Raw genomic sequence first — 23,904 nt, forward strand, 5'->3', positions numbered from 1 at the left:
GCCACTGCTGGGCAGGGCCCCGGCAGCAGGGGGTGCTGCAGCCCAGCACTGCCCACCAATCCCTATGGCCAGCGCCCAGCCGGGTCCCCGCTGCCTGCAGCTGCCTGAGGGGCATGACGATGCAGGTCGGGTGCGATCGGTGGCTGGAATCAAGGCTGGGCGCCCGGGGCAGCTGAGATGGGGGCGGAGTAAAGGTGGATGCTGTCACTCTCACGCTGATGGCCCCCCTGCACCTCCCCTTTCTCTCTTCCCCCCTTCACTGTCTCCTCCCCCCAGGCTCTCCAGTTCCAGGAGCCATCAAATGTGACTGGCGGCCGAAGTGATCTGGGATCCCCACCCCGCACACGGTGCTGGGGCCTGGTGGGAGTCATCCAACCTGTCACTCCTTGTCACAGTCACTCCACTGGCCCAGGGCGCTTTCCCCCACCCATCAGCACCCAGGGAGCTTGTGTCGCAGCTGAGCCCCCTGCCCAAGAGGGCTGCGAGGGGCTGCAGTAGCAGCAGGGGGCGTTGGAAGGGCTGGGATGAAGCCACCTCTGGAATGGGGTGCAGTGGCGGTTTCTACAGGGATCCCTCCCCCAGTGCTGAGATGCAGCCACCTCTGGGGTGGAGAGCATGGCAGCTGTTTAACCATCACGCCTCTGGGTCGCCTGTCCGGTTAGGCCATGCAGCGGTGGGGCGTTGTGATGAAGTGCAGGCCATTTGGCTAGGGGCTGGCTCTGTGGACAGTCCTCCCGCCCCTGCCTGAGCTGCCAGGATTATTTTTAAGAGGGTAGAGAGAAAACCTCGAGTGGCTTCATTTTCTTCTCTTCTCCCTGTGGAAGCGCCAGCCCCGGTGCCTGAGCAGCGCTGCCTAATGAGCCACACGCCGGTACCGCAATGGGCTGTGTCCCCGGCTGCCGCCAGGCAATGGCAGCAGCCAGATCGCAGCCCTGGCCTCCGAGGGACAGAAACAAGTCCCCAAAGCCCAGCACCAAGTCCCACGGGGGCGGGGGGGGAATGAGCCGAGGGGCGGGAGGGGGGTGCTGGATTGGAGGGAGAGCTCCGGGATGGGGGGAAGAGGAGCAGGGATTGTCTATGTGACCCCCACCCCAATAACGCCCCCCACCCTGGAGCCCCCCCAGGACAGGGGAGCTCAGCTGTGTCTCATTCAGCCTCAGCATGTCTTGAGGAGCTGCTCGGGGTAGAGAGATACCGGGCTAGATGGGCCCTGGGCTCTGATCTGGGGGGCCGTGAAGTGGGACATCAGGTTAGATGGGCCCATGGCTCTGATCCAGGCTGGTGCGGGGGGGAAGATATGGGGCTGGTGAGGCTTGTACATCTGATCCAGAGCAGCAACCCCACCATTCAGTCCCACCTCATTCCCCGAAGCAGGATCCGAGCCCACGTCACCCACACAGCACAGAGAAGCTACTTTCAGGACCCGCCATCTAGCTCCCCCCAATGCTGCGAAATGATCCTCACAGTCCCCCCACTGCGGGATCCCTGCATTTACCAGCCACAGCTCCATGGGGGGGGGCACGGTTTCCCTGGGCTCAGCTCATACCCACACACCCTCCTGCCCGCTGGCAGGCGGCGTCTGATGATGGATGAGATGAGCAGACATCTCTCCCCTTTGCTGGTTCTCCCTTCCCCCCAACTTCGGGGGGGGAGGGGGAGAAATTGCAGCTGAAGCAACACCCCCCGCCCCCCCAGCCCTGGGGGCTGCAGCGCTGGCTTAGCTGTAATTTCTTTTTGGATTTGATTTGATTTTGTTATTGGGTTTGGGAAGCAAAAACTCTGGCGTGAACGGAGGGAACCCCTCCCCCTTCCCCTATTGTTGGACTGCGCCGGTGAGAAAGCCTTAATACCCCAGCTCCCTCCAGGGCAGTGCAGGCTAGCAGGCAGGGGTCTGGGCCGGGAGACCGGACACCTGGCTTCTGTTCCTGGCTCTGTCCCGGATCCTAGCTGAATTGCTCCCCCTCTGTGCCTCAGTTTCCCCTCCCACCAGTTGTCTCTTGAGACTGGAAGCTCTTTGAGGCAGAGGACTGTCCCACGCGCTGTCTCTGTGCAGCACCCAGCACAAGGGGGCCTTGATCTCAGTCGTGGTCTGTGCAGCACCCGGCACGACGGGGCCCTGATCTTGGCTGAGGTCCCTAGATGCATAATAACTGTTATTATGGCAGCACCTGGAGGCCCCACAAGGTCATGACTCCGGGGGGGGCTGGGCAGCGGCCCAGGCGGCAGGGGCAAGGAGGAGTGCGGGGGGTGTGCAGGGCAGGGGGGGAGGGGTGGGCTGGATAGAGACAGACACCGACAGATGGATCGGCAGATAAGAGACTGCACAGGGTTAACTCAGCAGCGCTTTCCCTGCCCGCTGATGGGGGAGAGATGGCCTGGAGGCATTTTCTCTCTCTCTCTTTAGTAATAAACGAGGCTTTTTTTCCTCTTGCTGTTTTCTAACCATCCCTATTTGCCAAGGCTGCTCCAGCCAGTTTTGCTGGGGCCCAGTGGGGGACCCGGGGTGGGACTGGGGCCTAGTGGGACACCCACGGTCAGACTGGGCTCTAGTGGGGCACCCAGGGTGGGACTGGGGCCTAGTGGGAGCACCCAGGGTGGGACTGGGACCTAGTGGGAGCACCCAGGGTGGGATTGGGGCCTAGTGGGAGCATCTGGCATGGCCTGGAGCCTAGTGGGGCACCCAGGGTGGGACTGGGCCTAGTGGGGCACCCGGGGTGGGACGGGGGCCTAGTGCGAGCACCCAGGGTGGGACTGGGGCCTAGTGGGACACCCATGATGGGACTGGGGCCTAGTAGGAGCATCTGGCAAGGCCTGGAGCCTAGTGGGGGACCCAGGGTGGGACTGGGGCCTAGTGGGGCACCCGGGGTGGGACCTGGCCTAGTTTGGCACCCAGGGTGGGACTGGGGCCTAGTGGGGCACCCGGGGTGGGACTGGGGCCTAGTGGGGCACCCAGGGTGGGACTGGGACCTAGTGGGAGCATCTGGAGAGGCCTGGAGCCTAGTGGGGGACCCAGGGTGGGACTGGGGCCTAGTGGGGCACCCGGGGTGGGACCTGGCCTAGTTTGGCACCCAGGGTGGGACTGGGGCCTAGTGGGGCACCCAGGGTGGGACTGGGGCCTAGTGGGAGCATCTGGCGTGGCCTGGAGCCTAGTGGGGCACCCAGGGTGGGACTGGGCCTGGTGGGGCACCCGGGGTGGGACCTGGCCTAGTTTGGCACCCAGGGTGGGACTGGGGCCTAGTGGGGCACCCGGGGTGGGACTGGGGCCTAGTGGGGCACCCAGGGTGGGACTGGGACCTAGTGGGAGCATCTGGAGAGGCCTGGAGCCTAGTGGGGGATCCAGGGTGGGACTGGGGCCTAGTGGGGCATCCGGGGTGGGACCTGGCCTAGTTTGGCACCCAGGGTGGGACTGGGGCCTAGTGGGACACCCATGATGGGACTGGGGCCTAGTGGGAGCATCTGGCGAGGCCTGGAGCCTAGTGGGGCACCCGGGCTGGGACTGGGCCTAGTGGGGCACCCGGGGTGGGACTGGGCCTAGTTTGGCACCTGGGGTGTCCCTGGGTTGTCTCGGGGCCCCTAGCAGGCCAGATCGAGTTGTCACCACTTTCACAGGGAGAGCTACCAGCAGGCCACGTGTGGGGCAGTTGTTATTAGGTGTATTGAAGTTGTGCCCAGAGGCCCCACTTGAGATCAGAGCCCTGTTGCGCCAGGCGCTGCCCAGACACAGCAAGAGCCAGTCCCTGCCCCAAAGAGCCCCCAGTCTGAACAGGCACAGGGTAGAGAGGAAACTGAGGTGGGGGGGAGTATTCGACTCTCTCTGTGGGGGTGACAGTGACCGCCTTATCTATATTTATGTGGGGCGCAGAAGGGAGGGGGAGGGGTAAAGGAAAGGGAGGGCAGAAGGAGGGAGGGGGAGGCCAGGGGCCAGAGGAGGGGAGGGAAGGGAGAGAGGATGGTGGGGGTGGGGGAAGGATGGGGGAGGAAGGGGGAATGGAGTCTTTTTGTGGGGGGAAGGATGGCCAGCGGTGGGGGGAATGGCAGAGGGGAGGTGCGGGGAAGGGAAGGGGAGGTTGGTGGAGCGGGATGGGAGGACAGGGGATGGGGAAGGGGAGGTGGGGGATGGGAGGAGAGGGATGGAGGGAGGAGGGGGATAGTGGGGGGATGGGGAAAGGGGGATAGTGAGGGGATGGGAAAGAGAGGGATGAGGGAGGAGGGGGATAGTGGGGGAAGGAGGAGGAGAGGGATGGAGGGAGGAGGGGGATAGTGGGGGAGGAGGGGGTTAGTGGGGGGATGGGGAGGAGAGGGATGGAGGGAGGAGGGGGATAGTGGGGGGAGGAGGAGGAGAGGGATGGAGGGAGGAGGGGGATAGTGGGGAGATGGGGAGGAGAGGGATGGAGGGAGGAGGGAGATAGTGGGGGGAGGAGCGGGATAATGGGGGATGGGGGAGGAGAGGGTTGGGGGGAGGGGGACAGTGGAGGGGTGGGGGAGGAGTGGGATAGTGGGAGGAGGAGCGGGATAGTGGGGAGATGAGGAAAGGGGGATAGTGGGGGCATGGGGGGAGGAGAGGGATGGAGGGAGGAGGGGGATAGTGGGGGGAGGAGGAGAGGGATGGAGGGAGGAGGGGGATAGTGGGAGGAGGAGTGGGATAGTGGGGGGATGGGGAAAGGGGGATAGTGGGGGGTGGGGGGGAGGAGGGGGGCTGTCCCAGTACAGCACAGCAGTGCGGAGGCGGTGGTGGCATGTCCAGGTGATGGATGGTTTAATATCGCTCCTTGCAACCCCCTCCCCCGCATGGCACTGCTGCTCCCTGAACGGGGTGGGAGGGGAGGGGGTTACGAGAGAGAAACGCCCCACAACCATGAGCCCGCCAGCCCCTCCCAGAGCCAGGAAGAGAACCCAGGAGTCCTGGCCCCAAGCAAGAAGGTGATCATGACAGGAAGGGTGAAGCAGCTGCAAAAGGCAGCCCCTGAGCCAGATCCTGGGGGAGGGGGTGTTGGGAACGACCAGAGTCCCTGCCTCTCCCACACTGCACCCCACACACTTCCCCACACCAACGCCACCCCCAGACACACCATGCCCCACTCCCACCCAGAGACTGCCTTCCTAAACTGCATCCCCCACCTCTCCACACATTCGGCACCCCTTAGACACCTCCCCACCTTGGACACACACGGCACTTCCACCCTCACACCAACTGCACCCCCAGACACCCCACTTCACCTCCCACCCCTCCACACACATGGCACCCTCACACCGTCTGCACCCCTCAGACAACCCCCCACATCGCCCCCTCCCTTCACACCATTTGCACCCCCACCCTGACTGCGCCCACACACCCATGGCTGCCTGCACCTGTCCGTATGTTCTGCTCTGCATGTGCCCTTGGCAGGGGCAGAGCCAACACCACGGCCCCTCTGTCACGATGGCAGGAGGGGGTGAGTGAAATTTGACCCGCCATGGAGAGAGGTCGTGGGACCACCCCTGAGCGGGCACAGAAGGCCATGGGGCCTCCCCTGGGCGGGCACACAGGTTGTGGGGTGGTATCTGCACCAGAGCTCCCCTGGGGCTGGCCTGCCTGCCTCTCCAGCCGAATGCGTCCCTGGTCTCTGCCCATGGGTCTGGCTCAGGCACCGCTGTGAGGGGTGGGGCTGGGAGAGGGGCTGGGGGTCTCACGTGGGATGCCGGGTTGCAGGCGTTTTTGGGCTGGAACCTCTGGAGTAGCCGAGCCAGAAACTGGGGCACCCTGTCCTCCCCAACTGCACCACCCCACCCCTACCACACCCCCAAATCCCCACTGCAGCCACCCCACCCCACCCCTACCTCATCCACCCCACCCCAATCTTACACCTCCCACTGCACCCACCCCCACCCCGATCATACCGCCCCACTGCACACACCCCACCTCCTCTGCACCCACACACCCCAACACCCACACGGCACTTCCCCACATCTGTACCTGCTGTGCACACATTGCACCTCCCCCACAGACCCACCAGCGCATGCGCGCACACACTCCAGGCCCATGAACACACACTTATATTCCTGTGAACACAGGTACACACACACACACACACAGAATGTTCCCAGCCCCAGCAAAAGAGTGTGTCTGGGTGTGTGTGTGTCCGTCCGGGTGTGTTTGTGTATCGTTGTGTGTCTGTGGGAGCGGTCTATGCACTTCCTGACTAACCATCAATTTTGTGTTTGGGGTCACGTTTTCAGACAACCTGTGAGAGGCAGCTAAACAAATACACCCCCATGAACACACCCAGAGAGTCCCAGACATTCACACTCACACACACACACCCAGGTAGTCCCAGACTTTCACACCCATTCAGTCCCAGACATGCACACCCTCACACAGACATTCACACTGACACACACACCCAGATGTTCACACTGACACACACACCCAGACATTCACACTGACACCCCCCAGACAGTCCCAGATGTCACACACAGAGACGTTCACATGCTCACACACAGACATTCACACTCACACACACACATTCACACTAATACAAACACTCAGTGTTCACACTGACATACAACCCCAGACAGTCCATCTTCACTCACAGACATTCACACTCATATTCCCAATCACCCTCCAGATGTTCGCACACACCCAGATGTTCACACACACACAGTCCCCTCCAGATATTTGCACCCCCGCAGATGTTCACACACCTCCATACGTTCACACACACATACAGACATTCACACACTCACACACACACACACTCTTCCCCTCGCTCCCTGGCATCACTGGCACTGAGCTTCAGGGCCCGTTTCTGTTGAGCCCCCACCCTCCAGTCCCACCAGCTGCAGCAGGATCAGGGCGCGTACTCTGGTGGGGGGGGGCAGCAGGGGGCAGCCAGGCCCAGCAGGGGCAGCGGGTACTGGAGGAGCTGGGCACTCTCAGGGTTGGGGTCAGTGCAGGAGGGGTCCCCCATGTCTTTGTGGCTCTGCCAGGCTTAGTGGCCCCTCCAGTGCCCCTCCACAGTGCCAGAGGTCTGGAGGGGGGGTGCTGCCAGGGAGCAGTCAGACGCCTCCCCACACATGCCACTGCATCGTGCCTGCCTGCGGCGTCCCTGGCACCTGATTGACGGGGTGAGTGACGGGCAGCGCCGCCCCCAGGCCCTGGGCGCACAGGCTGGGGGAGCCCTCCCGGTGCTGCTCAGACATGCAGCCCCAGTCGCCCGCCCTCACTCTGTCCATCACTGCCCGCCCGGCTGCCAGCGAGGGGAGGGGGGCAAGCTGGAGAGAGGGCTGTGGGTGGGGACGGACAGACAGAGGGGTGCAGGGGGCGGGTAGCTGGCCAGGGTCAGTCCAGGTTCCAGATTGCAGTCCAGGTGGGACGGCGCTGTGTGGGGGTCGGGGGCCAGGTATGTGAGTGGGGCGGGAGGGGGAGGGGTGCATGCAGGCAGAGCCCTGCCAGCACTGGTGGCCCCAGGCTGGATGGGCCCTTGCTCAGGGGCGGCGGGAGGGGGAGGGGGAGGGCAGCCCTTCCTGCCCACTCCCCACTGGTGTAAATGACACTGATGGGGCAGGAGGGGGAGCACCCAGCCCCCCTCTCCACCGCCCAGGCCCCTCTCCCCCAGGAATCCCAGCTGGGGAGGAGGGATGGTGGGAGATGGGAGAAAGGGCAACTGAGCAGCACCCTCCCCTCCACACCAGCCCCCCACCCCAGGGGGAGCCGGGCCCTGGGGCACAGTGCCAGGATTAACCCCCCAGCCCCCCATACCAGGGGGAGCCGGGCCCCGGGACACAGCGCCAGGATTCACCCCCGAGTCCCCAGCCCAGGGGGAGCCGGGCCCCGGGGCACAGCGCCAGGATTCACCCCCGAGTCCCCAGCCCAGGGGGAGCTGGGCCCCGGGGCACAGTGCCAGGATTCACCCCCAGCCCCCCACCCCAGGGGGAGCCAGGCCCCGGGGCACAGCGCCAGGATTCACCCCCAGCCCCCCACCCTAGGGGGAGCCGGGCCCCAGGGCACAGCACCAGGATTCACCCCCAGCCCCCTACCCCAGGGGGAGCCGGGCCCCGGGGCACAGCGCCAGGAGTCCCGGCCTGTCAGTTCTTCTCCCAAGATCTCCGAAGCCAGGGGCTGTAACTCCCCAGCGGGTGGCCCCCAGAGAGTGACAGATCCACAATCCCCGTGGGCTCCAGATGTGGGCTCCCGAAATAACTCCCGCCCCCCAGCCCCCTGCAGCCCTGCCACTGAGTCAGCCAGGTGAGATGGGGGCATCTGAGCCACCTCCAAATCACCTCATCGCAGGCCAGTCCTATCTCTGCTGCACCCCACAGGCCGTGCTGCTCAGAACTTATTTCCCTGGGCTCGGGACAGAACCCCGGAGTCCTGGTGCCCAGCCCCCTGCTATAGACCCCTCTCCCCTCCCAGAGCAGGGGACAGAACTCCGGAGTCCTAGCTCCCAGGCCCCGCCCCCCCCCACTCTAACTACTGGACCCCACTCCCCTCTCAGGGTTCTAGTGCTGGGTCGCCTTTCTATGCCTCAGTTTCCCCTCTGTCAGATTATGATGGGGTGTCTGATCTCATTTGGCCAAAGCAAACACCCCTCACCCTGTGATTTTTCCTGCTGGGTTAAAGAAAACATCATCCAGGTCCTTGAACTCTCAGCCCCAATTGGGGTGCCCAGGACACGGACAGGCATGGGGACTGGGGGTGGGGATCCCAACTTTGTTCATCCCCAAACTCCTACTCTCCCTGGAACAGGCCCAGGTCCCAGCCTCGGGGCTGCTGTAATAATGGCAGCCTGTGATCAACCCCTCCCCGGGGCATGACTTCTATCTACGGGCTGTGAGGGGGGCCGCGGGTAGGGATTGAGGGGCACCAGCAGAGCTGGGTGGGGGGAGCCAGAGCTGAGATATCAGGGGCTGTAGGTCAGGATTGAGGGGCACCAGAGCTGGGGTGCGAGCTCAGGGTTGGGATAGTTGGACGCTCCAGCCTGGGGGGCCCTCCACAAATGCATTGCTCCAGCCACTCACAGTGTAACATTGGTCATTGGCCGCTTGTGTCACATGGAGCCATTTTTGTCCCCTGATTAGAAGAAGAAAAGGGAAGGGCTGCCAATCGCACACGTCCCCCGAGGAATTTTCTATGAATTAGTTCTTAGAACTGGTGCAGCTCTGGGGATCTGTGAATCATGGTATCACTTGGGCTGCTGTTATTGTCCCCGGAGTAAATCCTGCACCTCCCCACTCCAAACTCCAGCTCCCTCCCCATGGCGCTCGGAGTCCCACTAGACACCAGTGGCCACAAAGCCCAGGAACTCAGAAGGAAATGATGGTCAGAACTAAGGGCATTTTGGGGCAGAGCTAAGGGCATTTCAGGGGTGGAATTAAGGGCATTTCAGGAGTGGAATTAAGGGCATTTTGGGGAGGAGTTAAGGGCATTTCAGGAATGGAGTTAAGGGTGTTTTGGGGAGGAGTTAAGGGCATTTGGGGGCAGAGTTAAGGACGTTTTAGGACAGAGCTAAGGGCATTTCAGGGTAACCTCGATTATGCTTTTCTGGATGACCTAAAGGGAAGGGATAGGATTCCCAGCCTTTATGCTTCCCACAGGGAATTTTGACGTGCTCCTTGGGGCTGGTTTCCCTTAAGTAAATCACTGATATTTACAACCCCAGCATTGGCTTAATTAAGATTTTTTGCCTGGGAATTAATTAGCACTCATGGCCCCCAGGGGCCGGCGTTCCTGGAGCAGGAGGAAATGAAAACACTTTGGTACCTGTGTAGCTGTAATGTGAGCTCCTGGAGTGTAGGTGCCTCAGCAGAGCCGTGGTTCGGGGGGTGCCCAAGGCCGGGATCACAGCGGGCTGCATGTCGGGATTGAGGGGCCCTGGCAGAGCTGCGGGGAGCCCAGAGCTGGGGTAGCAGCCTGGCCCATTCGAGGTGGCCAGGGTGCGGAGGGAATCCCCCATCCCCACATCCCTCCCTCCCCCTAGGCTGGCAGCTTCTGACACCGATTGCTGGGAATCAGGCACAGCCTGGGCAGGTTCAGGGCTGCATCTGCCCATCAGCCCCACAGACTCCCCAAGTTTCCCCTCCGCCAGCTCTGCTCTCGCCATCTCCCCTGTTGCCCCACGGGGAGGTGGCTGGAGTTCAGAGCTTGCACCCCAGGGGCTCTGCTGGCACCTGACCCCTCTCCAGGCCAGATTCCCAGCCACAGGTGCTGGAGCTAGGGGTGTGGCAGCACCCCCTGGCTTTCAGAGGCTTCCATCATATCCGGGGTTTACAGTTTGGTTCGATGACTCTCAGCACCCCAGCTATAGAAATTGTTCCCCACTTCCCTCTCTGAGCGAGGGATAGAACCCAGGAGTCCTGGCTCCCAGGCTGGTGTCTTTCTGTCCCTACATTTCATGCCCGTCAACTCTACTCCGGCCCGGATGGCCTGGCCTGCCTTTGAACCCCAGGCAGGGCAGGTGAGTGAGGGGGTGAGGCATATGAGCCTAGCGCTGTCTGTGCCCGGTGCTGACACGGGGGCACACAGGTGCCCCCTTTCCCTGCCTGGCCTGGCACACACGCCCTGGCACAGCCCCGGCCAGCGGGGCTCTCCCCAGCAGCAGGAGCCGGGCTTGGGCTGGCAGAGAGGAGCTGGAACAGCTGTGACCCCAACTCCCTCCCGTGGAGCTTCTGGCCAGCAGGAAATGTATCGTCCTGCTTCCCAGCCCTGCTGGTGCCCCTCACTCCCGACCCACAGCCCCCTGATATTCCCACCCTGGGCTTTCCCCCTCTCCCAACTCTGCCAGTGCCCCTCAATCTAGACCCACAGCCCCCTGGGACTTTGACCCTGGGCTCCCTCCCCCGCCCACTGCCAGTGCCTAGCATTGATGTGATGAGTGCCCTCTGTGCCCTTCAAATCCGCTCCCCCCTCAGGGCGAATGCCAGCGTGAAGGCAACCGCAGTGCCAGCGCGGCATCGGCTGTGGTCTCTGTGCCCCATGTGCTGCCCATAGTGCCAGCCTCCATGCACGGCCTGTCCCAACCTGCCGCTCCCTTCGCCCTGCAGCTGGGGCTGCGGGCACGTGGGGGGCAACACGCAGCTCCTGCTGGGAAGTGGCCAGACAGGCCCGGGGGGGAACGAGTTGGGGGGGGGATGCAGAGTGGGGAGAGGCTGTCTGTCCCCACACACCCCGTCTGTCTGTCTGTCTGGTAGCTAGAGAAGCAGGGGGAGGGGGACAGACAGCTAGGAAGGAGCCCGTCTCGCTGCCTGGCAATGTCACCATGGTTACCTCTGTGCGAGCTGCAGGGTTTGGCATTACATGGTGCCATCATGAGCTGCCCTGTGCACGGGGGTCCAGCGGCCTGAGGCCCAGCTCTGGCCCCACACCCACCCAGCGGGATGGGCACCAGCGACCAGGGCTGTAGGAAGTGGGATAAGATGTAATGCCCCCGTGCAGCATTAGGGGGCACTGTGCTTCAGGGAGTGGGGTGGGGGCCCAGCAGGGGCTGCTGTCCCCTGGGTCAGTGCTAGCCCCAATGCAGCGCTAGGGGGTGCTGTGCTGCAGGGAGCGGGGCGGGTATGCTCCCCTGGGTCAGTGCTGTCATGAGGGGGGACTGTGTTGTTTCCTTTATAACATGCAGAACTCAGGCCCCCATGGCAATGAAAAGATCCCTAGGAACATTCAAAGTGGGCGCGGGTTCCCCCAACTCCAGCAGGAGGTGCTGCTGGTTCAGGCCCTGGGCTGGGACTCAGGAGATCTGGTTTGAATGCCCACCTCTGCCACTGCCTCCCTGGGTGACCTTGGACAAGTCACTGCATCTGTCTGTGCCTCAGTTTCCCCAACTGTAAGATAGGGGTGATAATCCTTGGGCTATAAACTGTGAGCTCTTTGGGGGCAGGGACTGAGTCTCTTGGGTGTCTGTGCAGTGCCCAGCAGAAGGGGGCCCTGATCTCAGTGGGGATCTGTGCAGCGCCTGGCACAGTTGGGGATCAGACACCCCCAAGATATAGCCCTGCCCCTCTCTGGAGCAGAAACCCCCTGTCTATAGCCCTGCCCCACCACTGAGCAGACACCCCCTTTCTATAGTCCTGCCCCCCACTGGAGCAGACACCCCTTGTCTATAGCCCTGCCCCCCACATGGGAGCTGACACCCCCTAGCTATAGCCCTACCCCCTGATGGGAGCAGACACCCCTCTCTCCCAGCACAGGTTATTCCCCCGTCAAGCTTTTTATCTCAGAGGTCTCCCATCCAGGGCCAGACCTGGCTTAGCCAGAGCCCAGTGCTGCTGCCCCCTGCCCACACCCCGGGGGCAGCCTGCCTCTCTGGCCTGCATCTGCCCCTTTAAGGCGAGGTGCTGGGTTCTAGATATCGCTATTTTCTCCCCTTTTCTCTCTCTCTTTTTTTTGGCGGAAACAAGGTATCGAGCGGGCTCCTGGGGGCCTCCCAGCCGCGGTTACTCTGGCAACCAGACTTGCGAACCCCTGTAATTGGGCTGGAAAAGCAACCTGGTTTCAAGTTATTACAATGAAGGCGGACGAGATTTCAGGGTGATTACAAACCTCCCCAGGTGACAGTATAAATAGAACTGTGGCAAGACCGGGACAGGTAGGATCCAGGGCCAGGCAGGTGGAGGGAGCGGGCACATGCCCCTGGCAGGATGCTGGCCCCACTGCCCCAGTGTGACACTAGGGGGTGCTGTGCTGCAGGGCACGGGATGGGGGGACAAGGGAGCGTGAGCTGTACGCACCTTTCCCTGGTCTCCAAGCTGGATTGTCCAACAGCCAGAAGCAGCAACAGTCCTGGCCTGCGACCCTCCCCAAGCCGGTGAATCCATGCAGGGGTTTGCCTCCAAACCGGCACTGGGCAGGAATCTGCAGGGCAGGGCTAATGGGGAAGTGGTCACTGCTGGCTGGGTGCCCCACACAGGGCAGATGAAGCTCAGAGCCGGGCACCGCAGCGGTTATGGCCGGCTGCTTTACTCAGAAGGGGAATCTCCCTCACCTATTTGCAGTGTAGGGCCTATGATACAGCTCCAACCGCAGCCAGTAGAGGGCACTATGGGAAGACCAACTCACCCACAGCCAGTAGAGGGTGTGGGGACAGGTTCCACGTGGGAGGGGAAAAGACGGGCCCATGGGCATTCAGAGTCAGCAACAGAGCTTGGGAGAGAACCCAGGTGTCCTGGTTCCCAGCTCAGGGCCATCTCTTTGTTCTGTGTTTGCCCAGCACCTAGCACAGGCCAGGGGGAGACACGACCGTAATACACCTAATAATGTGCTGGGCCCAGCATAATGGGGCCCCTGGTCCATGGTCTGGGCTCCTCGCAGTTACTGTAATACACCTTCATAGGAATAATAATATGGCCACACACATGGTGCCAGTAGAGGGCGCTGTGGCATCTCCTGCACACCCCACATATCAGAAGGGACCCTGGAAGGGATGGGAGGGTTGAGGGGTGTGGAGGGGTGAGCATTTAACCCCCCAGAGGCTCAGTACCTGGGCCCCACTCCAGGTTGAGATGGGAGAGGCAGAGCTGCCCAGCCACCCACCCCAGCCACTGCCTCCAGCCACCCCACTGCTGCTGGGGGGCATCCCGCCCCAACCCCTCCCCAACCCATCAGATGCCCCATCTCCCCACCCCCGACATGGGTCTCCAGCTGGCAGCGTCAGGCCCTTACAGGACCCGCTGGAGATGGGCTGCCCCTCACTCCGGGCTGCCCCCTCCCACTCGGCTCTTGCCCCATCTCTGCTCCCCACCCCCCATCTGGTCTAATCCACTTCCCCTCTCTCTTCTGCCCCAGCAGCCCCTGCTGGGCCGGACGGGGCTGCTGCATCAGTTCCAGGTCAGGACGCGGGCCGTGATGTGTCCAGTGACGGACAGGACTCACACCTGGGCCCGTGGGCATTCAGAGCCAGCCACAGAGCTGGGGAGAGAACCTAGGCGTCCCGACTCCCAGCCCCCCTGTTTGTGTCCACTGCTCTGACCTGGATGGGGGGAGATCCAGCTGACTGAGTTGTTACTAAATGTTTCCCTTCCACAGCCCACCGAGCTGGGCATGAGACCCCACTTCCTGCACTGGCTACAGCCCCGGCTGGCTCCATCACCTCCCGCTTCAGAGCCCCCCGTGGGCATCTGGATTCCACTGCTGGGCGGCGGTGCCATGATTAGCCGGGGCCGGCTTGGGCATAAGGTGCCAGGGCAGAGCTGCTCAAAAGGACTCAGTGCAGACGCCCCCGAAGGGATCCACAGGCCCAAATCATCTGGGCAAGGTCCCAGCTGGCGTTCAAAGGGACTGGGTTCAGCTGGCACAAATAATTCCGGGGTAGATCAAAAATCACTGGCCACAGTGGGCACAGAGGCTGCCATCCCCTCTTGGTTCAGCCTCTCCTCCATTGCACTCGTCTTGAGGAGCGGCCTTAAAAGATCATCCCATTTTCATTGATTTTTCCTAAAGGAAATATTGGGTCGCTGCTAAGATCGTAAAATAATAACGACTAATAGCGTTATGGCCGGCACCACCCGGGGGCGCCATGCCACGCTCTCACGAGTTCTTCGCGTGCGAGCAAGTGGTCAGCCTCGGCACCCGTGCTGCCTTGCTGCTGGTGGCGCCATCGGGTCCACGCTTTGCAGGGGAGCTGTTGCAAGCAGCAGGGCCTGGGTCTCTCCAGCGAGAGTCAGTGGTTGGGGCTGAGTTGCTCCCTGGGCACTGGGCGTCGGTCTGGGTCTGAGCTCCTGGGTTGCCCTGCGTGCTGTTGTGCCCACCTCTGCCCCGGGACTGGGGCAGCATCAACAAAGAAGTTACACAGAGAGACACTGATTTCTCTCCCCGCAGGCCCGGATTCCTGCTCCTGCTCAGCAGAGGGGAGCAAACACATTGCTGAGCAAAGGAGTTTTCCACCCAGCTTCCTTCCTTTCTGCCCCCAGTCAGAGGGGGGACGAACTAACACCCTCCCCACTGTTATTCTCATTCTCCCAGTAAGGCCGACATTCCCCAGCTGAGGTCCGGCTGGTGCTGCCCCGAATCGGAGGCGATCTGGCAGGAGGGTGGCTCGGAAATGGGCAAGGAAAGGAAAGCGAGAGACAGACACGGGGAAGGGTGAAATACACCCCAAGGGGGAGGCAGGAGATGGAGCGGCGTTCCCTCCTCTGTCTTGGCCATCCTCATTCCCCCTCTCCGTCTGTGCGTCCCTGTCCAGGTTCCTTCGCCGTAACACCCCTGCATCCCTCCTAGAATAGATGCGGTGTTCTTCTCTGCCCCCTCCATGGGCTCCTCGCTCTCCCTGCCTGCCCTGGGTGAAGGCAGCACCTCTAGCTTCCTCTTCTTGGCCCAGAGAGGGGAGAGCAGGCAGCTCCAGTGCTGGGGAGTGTTCATTCAATGCTATGTATCATATGCCCTGTACAGTTAGCTGCTCAGGTGGATTCTCGTTTGTGCAGTTGGGGAGGCTGGGTGTTAGGGAGGCTGGGTGGGTTTTGTCCCCACAGATGCTGTGAAGTTTGACAGTGCCAGGTGCACAGTATTGGAATAACCCACTGTCCTGAGCAACCCTACAATAACAAAGCACCACACGTGGCCCTACAATAAACAACTGCCACACGCAGCCCTACGATAACAAACCGCCACACATGGCCCTACGGCAAGAAACTGCCACACGCAGCCCTATGATAACAAACCTCCACACGTGGCCCTACAACAACAAACCGCCACACGCAGCCCTACGCTAACAAACCAACACACACGGCCCTACAATAACAAACCACCACAGGTGGCCCTACAACAACAAACCACCACACACAGCCCTACGATAACAAACCAACACACACGGCCCTACGATTACAAACCACCAGGCACGGTGGTACAATAACAAACCACCACACGTCGCCCTACAATAACAAACTGCCATGCACGGCCCTCTCTGGCTCGCCCAAGGCAGGGCTGCCAGGGCCTGTGAACAAAGCACCCAGGAGCAATGGCTGGAAGCTGATCCACAGCGGCCATCTCCTCCCTGCGCCCCTGTGCCACCGGCGCCAGCTGTTCGCTCTTTGCACCTGGCACCGGGAGACCGATCAGCCCCGGAGCGCCAGTGAGGTAATTTTGCTGGTAGCCAAATTCAGGAAGAAGAGAAGCTGTCCCCGCACCTGCCTCCAGCACCTCTGCCTCTGGTGCCGGCGAGAGCAGAGACCCGGAGGCGCTAATTAAATCCCATCACACTCAGGGACCAGCGAGACACTGATGACAGCCTCAGACAGAATTGCTGCTCCCAGGGAAACTGAGGCAGGGAGCAGGGAAGGGACTTGGCCCAGGTCCCACAGTGAGACTGTAGCAGAACCAAAAACAGGACCCCGATGCCCAGCTCTCCCCCACTCCCCAGCTCTAACCACTAGACATCACTGCTCTCCCTCAGCTGGGAATAGAACCCAGGAGTCCTGGCTCCTACTTTCCTCCGTACCTCCTTTTCTGTAATCTCTGAACCTCTCTCCACTAGAGTCACAACTCAAATGCCCCCAGCCACTCACCCAAATCCAACACTAGCCCATCCCCCATCCTAAAACACACCCACCCACCCACCCATCCCCTACACACACACACACACACACACACACACAGACACATGCAAGCACGCACATTCATGTATGCACACCCACACACACAGGCCCCCCACAGACACCCCCCCCGACACACACAGAGACGCATGCAAGCACATACATTTATGTACACGCACCCACCCACACCCACACACGCTCACACAGAGACGCATACGCACACCCACACACACAGGCAGATACACACAGAGAGACACCCCCTCCCCCCCCACACACAGCTGGGGCCAGTTCTGACTGGATCTCAGGCTGTGGCAGGAGCAGGAGACTTAAGGCAGGACAGCTGGGTTCTCTCTCTGCTCTGGGAGGGGAGTGGGGTCTAGTGGTTAGAGTGGAGGGAGGCTGGGAGCCAGGACACCTGGGTTCTCTCCCTGCTCCAGGAAGGGAGGGGAGGGTCCAGAGGCTAGAGCAGGGAGTGGGGGTTGGCTGGGAGCCCACTCAGGGGCTGGCTGAAGGATAATGGTCCCAGCTAGGAGAGGTTTCGAGGCTCCAGCCAGACTGGGCTGCTCCAGGGTAGGGCAGTGGGGGATGTGCCAAGGCCAGCTGAGAGCAGGGAGCCAGCTACCCCCTCTGCCCCGCTGGCTTAGTCTGATTAGCACCTGCCAGCCCCATCCTACCGCAGGGGCCTAATCGGTGCGGGCAGAGCGGCACGCCGAGTCCTGATAAGAGCCTGGCAGTGGATGAGCTCTGGGCAGCATTGTCATCAGGGCCGGGGCTGCTTGGCATCTGCCCGCCTGCGGGACAGCTGCCCGCCTTCTAGCCCGTCTCGTGTGCCACAGCTTGACTGGGGAGCTGGCAGAGAGCGAGAGGCGGGTGGGGGAGCGTTGGCTCATGGCTGCCCTGCTGCTGACCCCACAGAGCATACGGAGACAGCTCGACAGGACTTCTGGGGGGGGGAGCGGGGTCTAGTGGTTAGAGCAAGCAGGGCCTGGGAGCCAGGACACCTGTGTTCTATCCCCAGCTATGGGGGGGAGTGGGGTCTAATGGTTAGAGTGGAGGGGGTTCTAGGAGTCAGGGCTCTTCCCACCCAGCCCTGGGCCCCTCCAACTCTTCTGGGAAGGAAGAAGCAGGATATTCTGTTATCCAACCTGGGGAGCTGCCGATGCCCCTCAATCCCAACCCACAGCCCCCTGCTATCCAAGCTCTGGGCTCCCTCTCCAGCTCTGCTGGTGCCCCTCAATCCTGACTTGCAGCCCCCTGCCAGCCCTGTGCTTCCGATGCCTCTCAATGGGGATCAGCGATTTAACACCGCACCCCTCTGGGGCGTGGAAGCAGCCGGCGCACCCCAGCCCCTGCACCGGCTTCCTGCTGTCTAGAAGATTCACTTTTGTTTCAAAAAGCCCGATTGGCCTGGAGCCGACCTGGTGGCAACGAAAATCTCCAAGCCGTGACCCCCAAATGTGACTGATGCAGACATGAGGCTGCAGACAGCCTGGGACGATGGGCTAGGAGAGGTGTGAACACACCTTGGGGAGCCTCCCAACATGTGTCTCGCACCCTTGTCCCTTTCATCAAATTACTCGGGTTGGAAACATTTAAAACACCAAAGAAAAAACCCGCAGAAAAATGGACCGATTGGAATTCATCGGTTCAAATCCACTCGGTCCTTCCAAACCGCCTTCGCTTTCATTAAAGAATCGCTCGGTAGCGTCAAGAAATACTCACAAGGGGCAGGAAAGGCCAGAGGTCGCTGTGCTCCTCCCGGGGGAGCCCCGTGCCCGGTCTGGGGCGACACACCTTGAGAAAGATGGGGGCAAATTGCAGAGGCCAGAGGAGAGTGACAAAAACGCTGAAGGGTTGGAAAACCCGCCCTGTGAGGAAAGATGGAAAGATCTGTCACAGCCAGTGCAGAGCAGAGACGGCGGGAGGAGCTGGAGGGGGGCCGGGGGACAAAATCAATTTCGGTTGAATATCAGGCAAACCTCTCAAACTCGTTCAGCTCCGGACGGGGTGGCCCAGGGCGGTTGTGGAGTTCCCGTCACTGGGGGTTTTAAGAACAGGTTAGACAAAGCCCTGTGAGGGAGGGTTTGGGTTTGCTGGGCCCTGCCGGGCCGGAGGCTGGCCTAGGTGACCTCTCGGGGCCCGCCAGCCCCTTGTTTCTAGGACTCTGTTACAAAAAAGATTTCCTTTGACCTGACATTTTTTCCCGACTTTTTGATTCACCAAAAACATCGACAAATTTTGTTTGTTTTTCTCAGCCTTGCCAGAGCACTGAAAACACTGTGATTTGCCGGCTCCACCCAACAGAGCCAACGGGCCCCCCCACGCGGGACCCCGGTGCAGCCCAGAGCGGCACAATCCCGCTTGGAACATCGGCGTGATCTCCTGTGAGTGGCTTTTCTTCGTGTGGGTGGAGTCTGTTTTGTGGGTGGAGCTCAAAAGAGCCCCACCCCTTTGGATCCCACTCACACCCCTATAAAGTTGGGAGCTGCCAGAGGTGTGAATGCCAGGAATGGTGCCAACATTGGGCACAGCAGGGGCCTGGCGTATGACCGGTGCCCCCATGACCATGGCCCCAGAGTGAGAGCTTTGCACTTGAGGCTGGTACTCTGACTTGCCTTCCCAGGCCAGCTGGGCCCCACTCGGGGGGATCCCAGGGGCTCAGGTCGGAGCTGGGAGCCGTGCTGTAGCTGGGAGGTCCTTGGGATCCAGAAGCCCAGGCCAGTTGCTCCTTGAGGCCTTGGCTGGGGTCTCTGCTCCCATTCCAGTGGCAACCATCACAACCAAGGCACATCCTGGACACGAAGAACTAGCCGGAGCTGGGTCACCAATCCCTCCCCAACAGGGCCCACCCGGCCAGAGCCTGATGGCTGGTACCATGGGTCACAGCTTCTCCCTGTCCCCGCTATCCCACCAGGCACCGAGACAGAGCCCTCCCTGCCCCCAGCATCCCCACTCTGCTGGGCACCATTGCAGAGAGCCACCCTGCTCCCAGGCCCCCACCCACATGGCCTGGCCATTGTCCCTGGCGCTCAGTCACTCCATCTGCCGGAGCCAGCTCCGTGCTTGGCAGCATCACGCGGGATTTGTGTGGAGTCAGCACGCCCCAGCCCCATCCTCACGGCGAAGGGCGGGGGGATGGCTGTCTGGTTTTGCTCCTCTCGCCCCTGTCGGGGGCTCGTTACATCTCCCATCCCCTGGACAGCATCGGTGCTGGCATCTGGGACCGGTCTGAGAAATGAGGGCGTGGAGAGGCTGTTAGGAGAACGAGAGCCTTGGCCTAGTGGTTAGAGCTGGGACTCTGGACTCCTGGGTTCTATCCCCGGTGCCAGGAGGGGTATGGGGTCTCGTGGTTAGAGCAGGGGGCTGGGAGCCGGGGGCAGTTAGGAGCCAGGACTGCTGAGTTCTCTTGCCAGCCTCATGAGATCAAAAACCATGTGTCAGACTCTAAAAAACCCGGAGACTTTTTTCAGGCTATATTTTGTTGCTGGTCTGGCTTTTGCTTGGTGACCTCCCCTGCCCATCCCTGGGGTGTGGGGGACTATTAGTGGTGCCCACTTACCCCAATTTATTGGGGATCTGACCCCAGCTGTAAGAACTCCCACCCCCATGTCTGCCCGGCCCCTGCCCAGGAGTTAATCCTGCCCTCATCTAGCCCCCAGCTTCTTAAAGGGCAGATTGGACAAACCCCTGTCAGGGATGGTCTAGATAACCCTTAGTCCTGCCATGAGTGCAGAGGACTGGACTAGACCTCTCGAGGTCCCTTCCCATGCCCATTGCTGAGATGCAGCCACCTCTGGGGTGGGGTGCCGGGCTCTTGATACAGGGATTTACACCAGGGTGCCAGTGATGAGAATCAGGCCTGATGCCTTTACAAGGGGCTCATGGACGCTTGTGTGAAGAGGGAGGCCAGGAAGATCCTCCCCGTTTTCTATGATTCTATGGTTCCCCTCTGCTCCTCCTGGGGCCACTTCTCTCTCCACCCCCGAGGCCTGCAGCAGGTTCTCCCCGTCCGCTTCCAGGCTGAGGGGTCAGTTCCGGGGGCTCCTCACCCCCACCACCCCATTGCAGGTGGGTGCTGTGTGGGGGGAGGAGCAGAGATCCCATCCTGTCCCCCTTGCTCACAGGAGGGGAGGGGGAAGTGGGGGGCAGCTGTCCTGAGCTGTGAAGCTCCGTAGCTCCCTCCTGGGAGAACGGGTTGGGGTTGCTGAGGGGAGGGGGAAGCAGGAAGAGAGTTGCCCAGGTTGGCTGCTCAGCCCCAGAAGACCTGCAGGTGATCTTCTGAAGCCACTCCCCAGAGGCTGCTGCACCTCAGTGGCCTCAGAGTATAAACAGCCCCCGCACCTCACCCCAGAGGTGGCTGCAACTCACCGTAGGACGAGGGATCCCTGTGTAAACAGCCCCTGCGCCCCACCCCAGAGGTGACTGGATCTCAGCCTGGAGGAGTGCTGCACACTGCCAGTGTGGCTTGAATATAAGTGTGGGGGGGGAAGAGATTTTCTCTCCTTAGCCTACAAGTCCACCCTTTTAACTGCCCCTCCCTCCCTCGATAAATGGCAAACAAAGGATGGGGGGACTAATAGCTCAGAGCATCTTGGAACCGGGTTCCCCGTAATTCCCCTCCCCCCCTTGATGAAAGCCCAGGATTCCTTTGCCAAGCTCACCCCATTAGGCAGCTTCATCACAGTATTGGCAGCTTGTGCTGTAAATTTTTAATGCAAATAGCAAGCTCTGATCCCGGGAGAGACCCCGTCCATTACCCCCTCGGCAAACCAGCGGGGCTAGCCCCGAGCCGGAGACTCCGTCGAGAGGGCAGAAACCTGAGGCCTAGACAGCGTGGGACTCAGGGGGCGTGGGGATGCGCTGAGGGGAGTGTTGGGGTGGAAGGTAGGAGCTATTTATCCAGGGGTTCCTTCACCTGGTGCTAAAATGCAGTCAGTTCTGGGGTGGGGCACAGGGGCTGTTTATGCAGGGATCCCTCGCCCCGTGCTGACATGCACCCACCTCTGTGGTGGGGGATGGGGGCTAGGATCACTTGCCCATTGCTGAGATGCAGACACCTCTGGGGTGGGGAAGAGGGGCTGTTTATGCAGGGATTTACACCAGGGTGCCTGTGATGAGAATCAGGCCGAATGCCTTTACAAAGGGGTCGTGGACGCTTGTGCAAGGAGGGGGCCAGGAAGAGCCTCCTGTGGAGCCGGGAGTGGCACATCCGGGGAACAGATCGTGGCGGGACCTGACAGAATCCCGGCTTCGCCGCGACTGGCTGATTTGTGCGTCCAAAATTGCATCACCTGAGCTTCTGCTATTATGGGGCATTTGACTGAGCAAAGTGGGGCGGGGGGCAGCCATGGCGGATGGGGCAGGTCAGGGTGATGCTCCAGAGGCCCTACAAGAGACACAGTGTGACGACGTGGGGTTCCCTTCTTACGCTGTACGTGAGTCTTACTGTTTTGCATGAGTGCTGTGTGCCTCAGTTTCCCTGTGTATTGCACCAGTCTCTAGGTGGTGGGAATAAGCGTGTGTGACTTTTGTGGGGGTTGCTTCAGCTGGCTGCATGGATGCTACAGCCACCCCTTTGTAACCTGAGACCCAGGAGGGGGATGCGACCAGGTGACTCTTGGTCTGGGAAGCGAGACAAAGACCGGTGGAGGAGCAATGGGCAGGGCAGGGGCCAGGCAGCTGGAAGCGACTCAGTCTCGGCTGGCTTGGGGCTCAGGGGGAGCCTGAGCCAAGATGGTCTTGGCTGAAAGACACTGATTTCTGTGCTAACAAGTTCTGCCCTACGCCGTGTTCCTGTTGACTAATAAACCTTCTGTTTTACCAGCTGGCTGAGAGTCACATCTTCCTGTGGGGTTGGGGTGCCAGGCCCTCTGGCTTCTCCCGGAGCCCCAGCTGGGGAGACTCGCTGCAGGAAGCGCACGGAGGGGCAGAGGATGCTGAATGCTCTGAGGTGAGACCCAGGAAGGTTGAAGCTGTGTGAGCTTCATGCCCTGGAGACAGTCTGCTTGGAGAGAGGAGGCTCCCCCAGAGTCCTGACTGGCTTCGTACGGAGTAGTTCCAGAGCATCGCCCCGGTGACTCTGTGACAACTGGTGGCAACGGTGGGATAAACTCCACCCCGTGGACAGAGCATCCTGAAGTAAGTGACTGGGGTGCAGGTTACGAAGGGGCGGCCACAGCATCCAAACAGGCAACTGGAGCAACCCCCACAAAAGTCACACATGCTTATTCCCACCACCTAGACATTGGTGCAATACACAGGGAAACCGAGGCACACACAGCATTCATCCAAAACAGTAAGACTCACATACAACATACCAAGGGAAAATCCCACTTCGTCACACACGGCCAAGAGACGCTTGCGCACTGTTCGGTGTCTGTACAGCGCCCAGCACAACAGGGTCCTGGGCTGTGGCTGGGCTGCCAGTGCTACCATAATACACCTAATAAGTAATGGACAGCACCTAGCACAATGGGGGCCTGGTCCCAGGCACTGTGGTAATACACATAAATAATAATAATTAATATAGTAGCCATGGGGGAAAGGCTCCCCTACAGCCCTATAGGTGTCCTGTCCCCTGCTCACTCAGAGGGAGTTGTCCTAGGGCGAGGGCGGTACTTACACATTCCTAAGTTCCCCGGCCAGAAGGGCCCACTGTGATCATCTTAGCCTGACCTGCTGCATAACACAGGCCACAGGACTTCCCCCAAATAATCCTGACCGCAGATTTTACAGAAAACCATCCAATCTTGTTTTAAAAATGGTCAGTGATGGAGAATCCACCACAACCCTTGGCAAATTGTTCTGTAAGGTGTCAAAGTGGGAAATTGAGTCAGGAGTCCACCCAGTTTAGGCTTAATCAGGTTCCATTTTTATTTAGAAAGTTTCAGACCGAATCATCATCACTTATAATTTCTGAGCATATGTTTATGCCGGACAATAAACAGAAGACAGAACAGGTAGGGACCCAAGTTCCAGCGTACCGAGAAACTCGCCTGCATCTCATGATGGTCGTCTCCATCTCTGGCTTCTGGTGGCTCCTTCAGCCTCGTTCCACCTAGTCTAGTATTTCTCCAGCTTGGGGCCTCGTCACTTGATTTTGATACCTTTTCACTTTCCATATTCATTAGCTTTCCTCCCATCAGCGTTAAGCCTGGTGTCTTGCCTAATGCCGCATAAAATGCCCACACAAGCTTCAGTGTACATCCCTTTTGCTCTTTGCTTATGTCATAACATCTTCATGTCATCTGACTCCTCCTCCTACCTTCTCTGCATGGGGACTTTCACCGTTATGTTTTGTGTGTTTGATCGGGTTGGTTAACTTCCTTTTCTCTAAATCCTCCAACATTAGGGTTGCCAGGTGTCCGGTTTCCAGCCGGAATGCCCGGTCGAAAAGGGAGCCTGGCG

The 23,904-nt window shown here is 60.5% G+C and overlaps 1 long non-coding RNA gene across 1 annotated transcript; it reads right to left on the bottom strand.

The window, feature by feature from the left end:
* Positions 1-1,618: 1,618 nt before the first annotated feature.
* On the bottom strand, positions 1,619-22,822 carry LOC122463369. Its single transcript, XR_006286646.1, has 3 exons — positions 22,674-22,822; positions 18,052-18,059; positions 1,619-1,628 (listed from the first exon to the last, which is right to left on the bottom strand). It is a non-coding gene; the product is annotated as an uncharacterized LOC122463369 (long non-coding RNA).
* Positions 22,823-23,904: the final 1,082 nt, after the last annotated feature.

The sequence above is a fragment of the Chelonia mydas genome, chromosome 20, assembly GCF_015237465.2.
Source record: "Chelonia mydas isolate rCheMyd1 chromosome 20, rCheMyd1.pri.v2, whole genome shotgun sequence".
Lineage (NCBI taxonomy): Eukaryota > Metazoa > Chordata > Testudines > Cheloniidae > Chelonia > Chelonia mydas.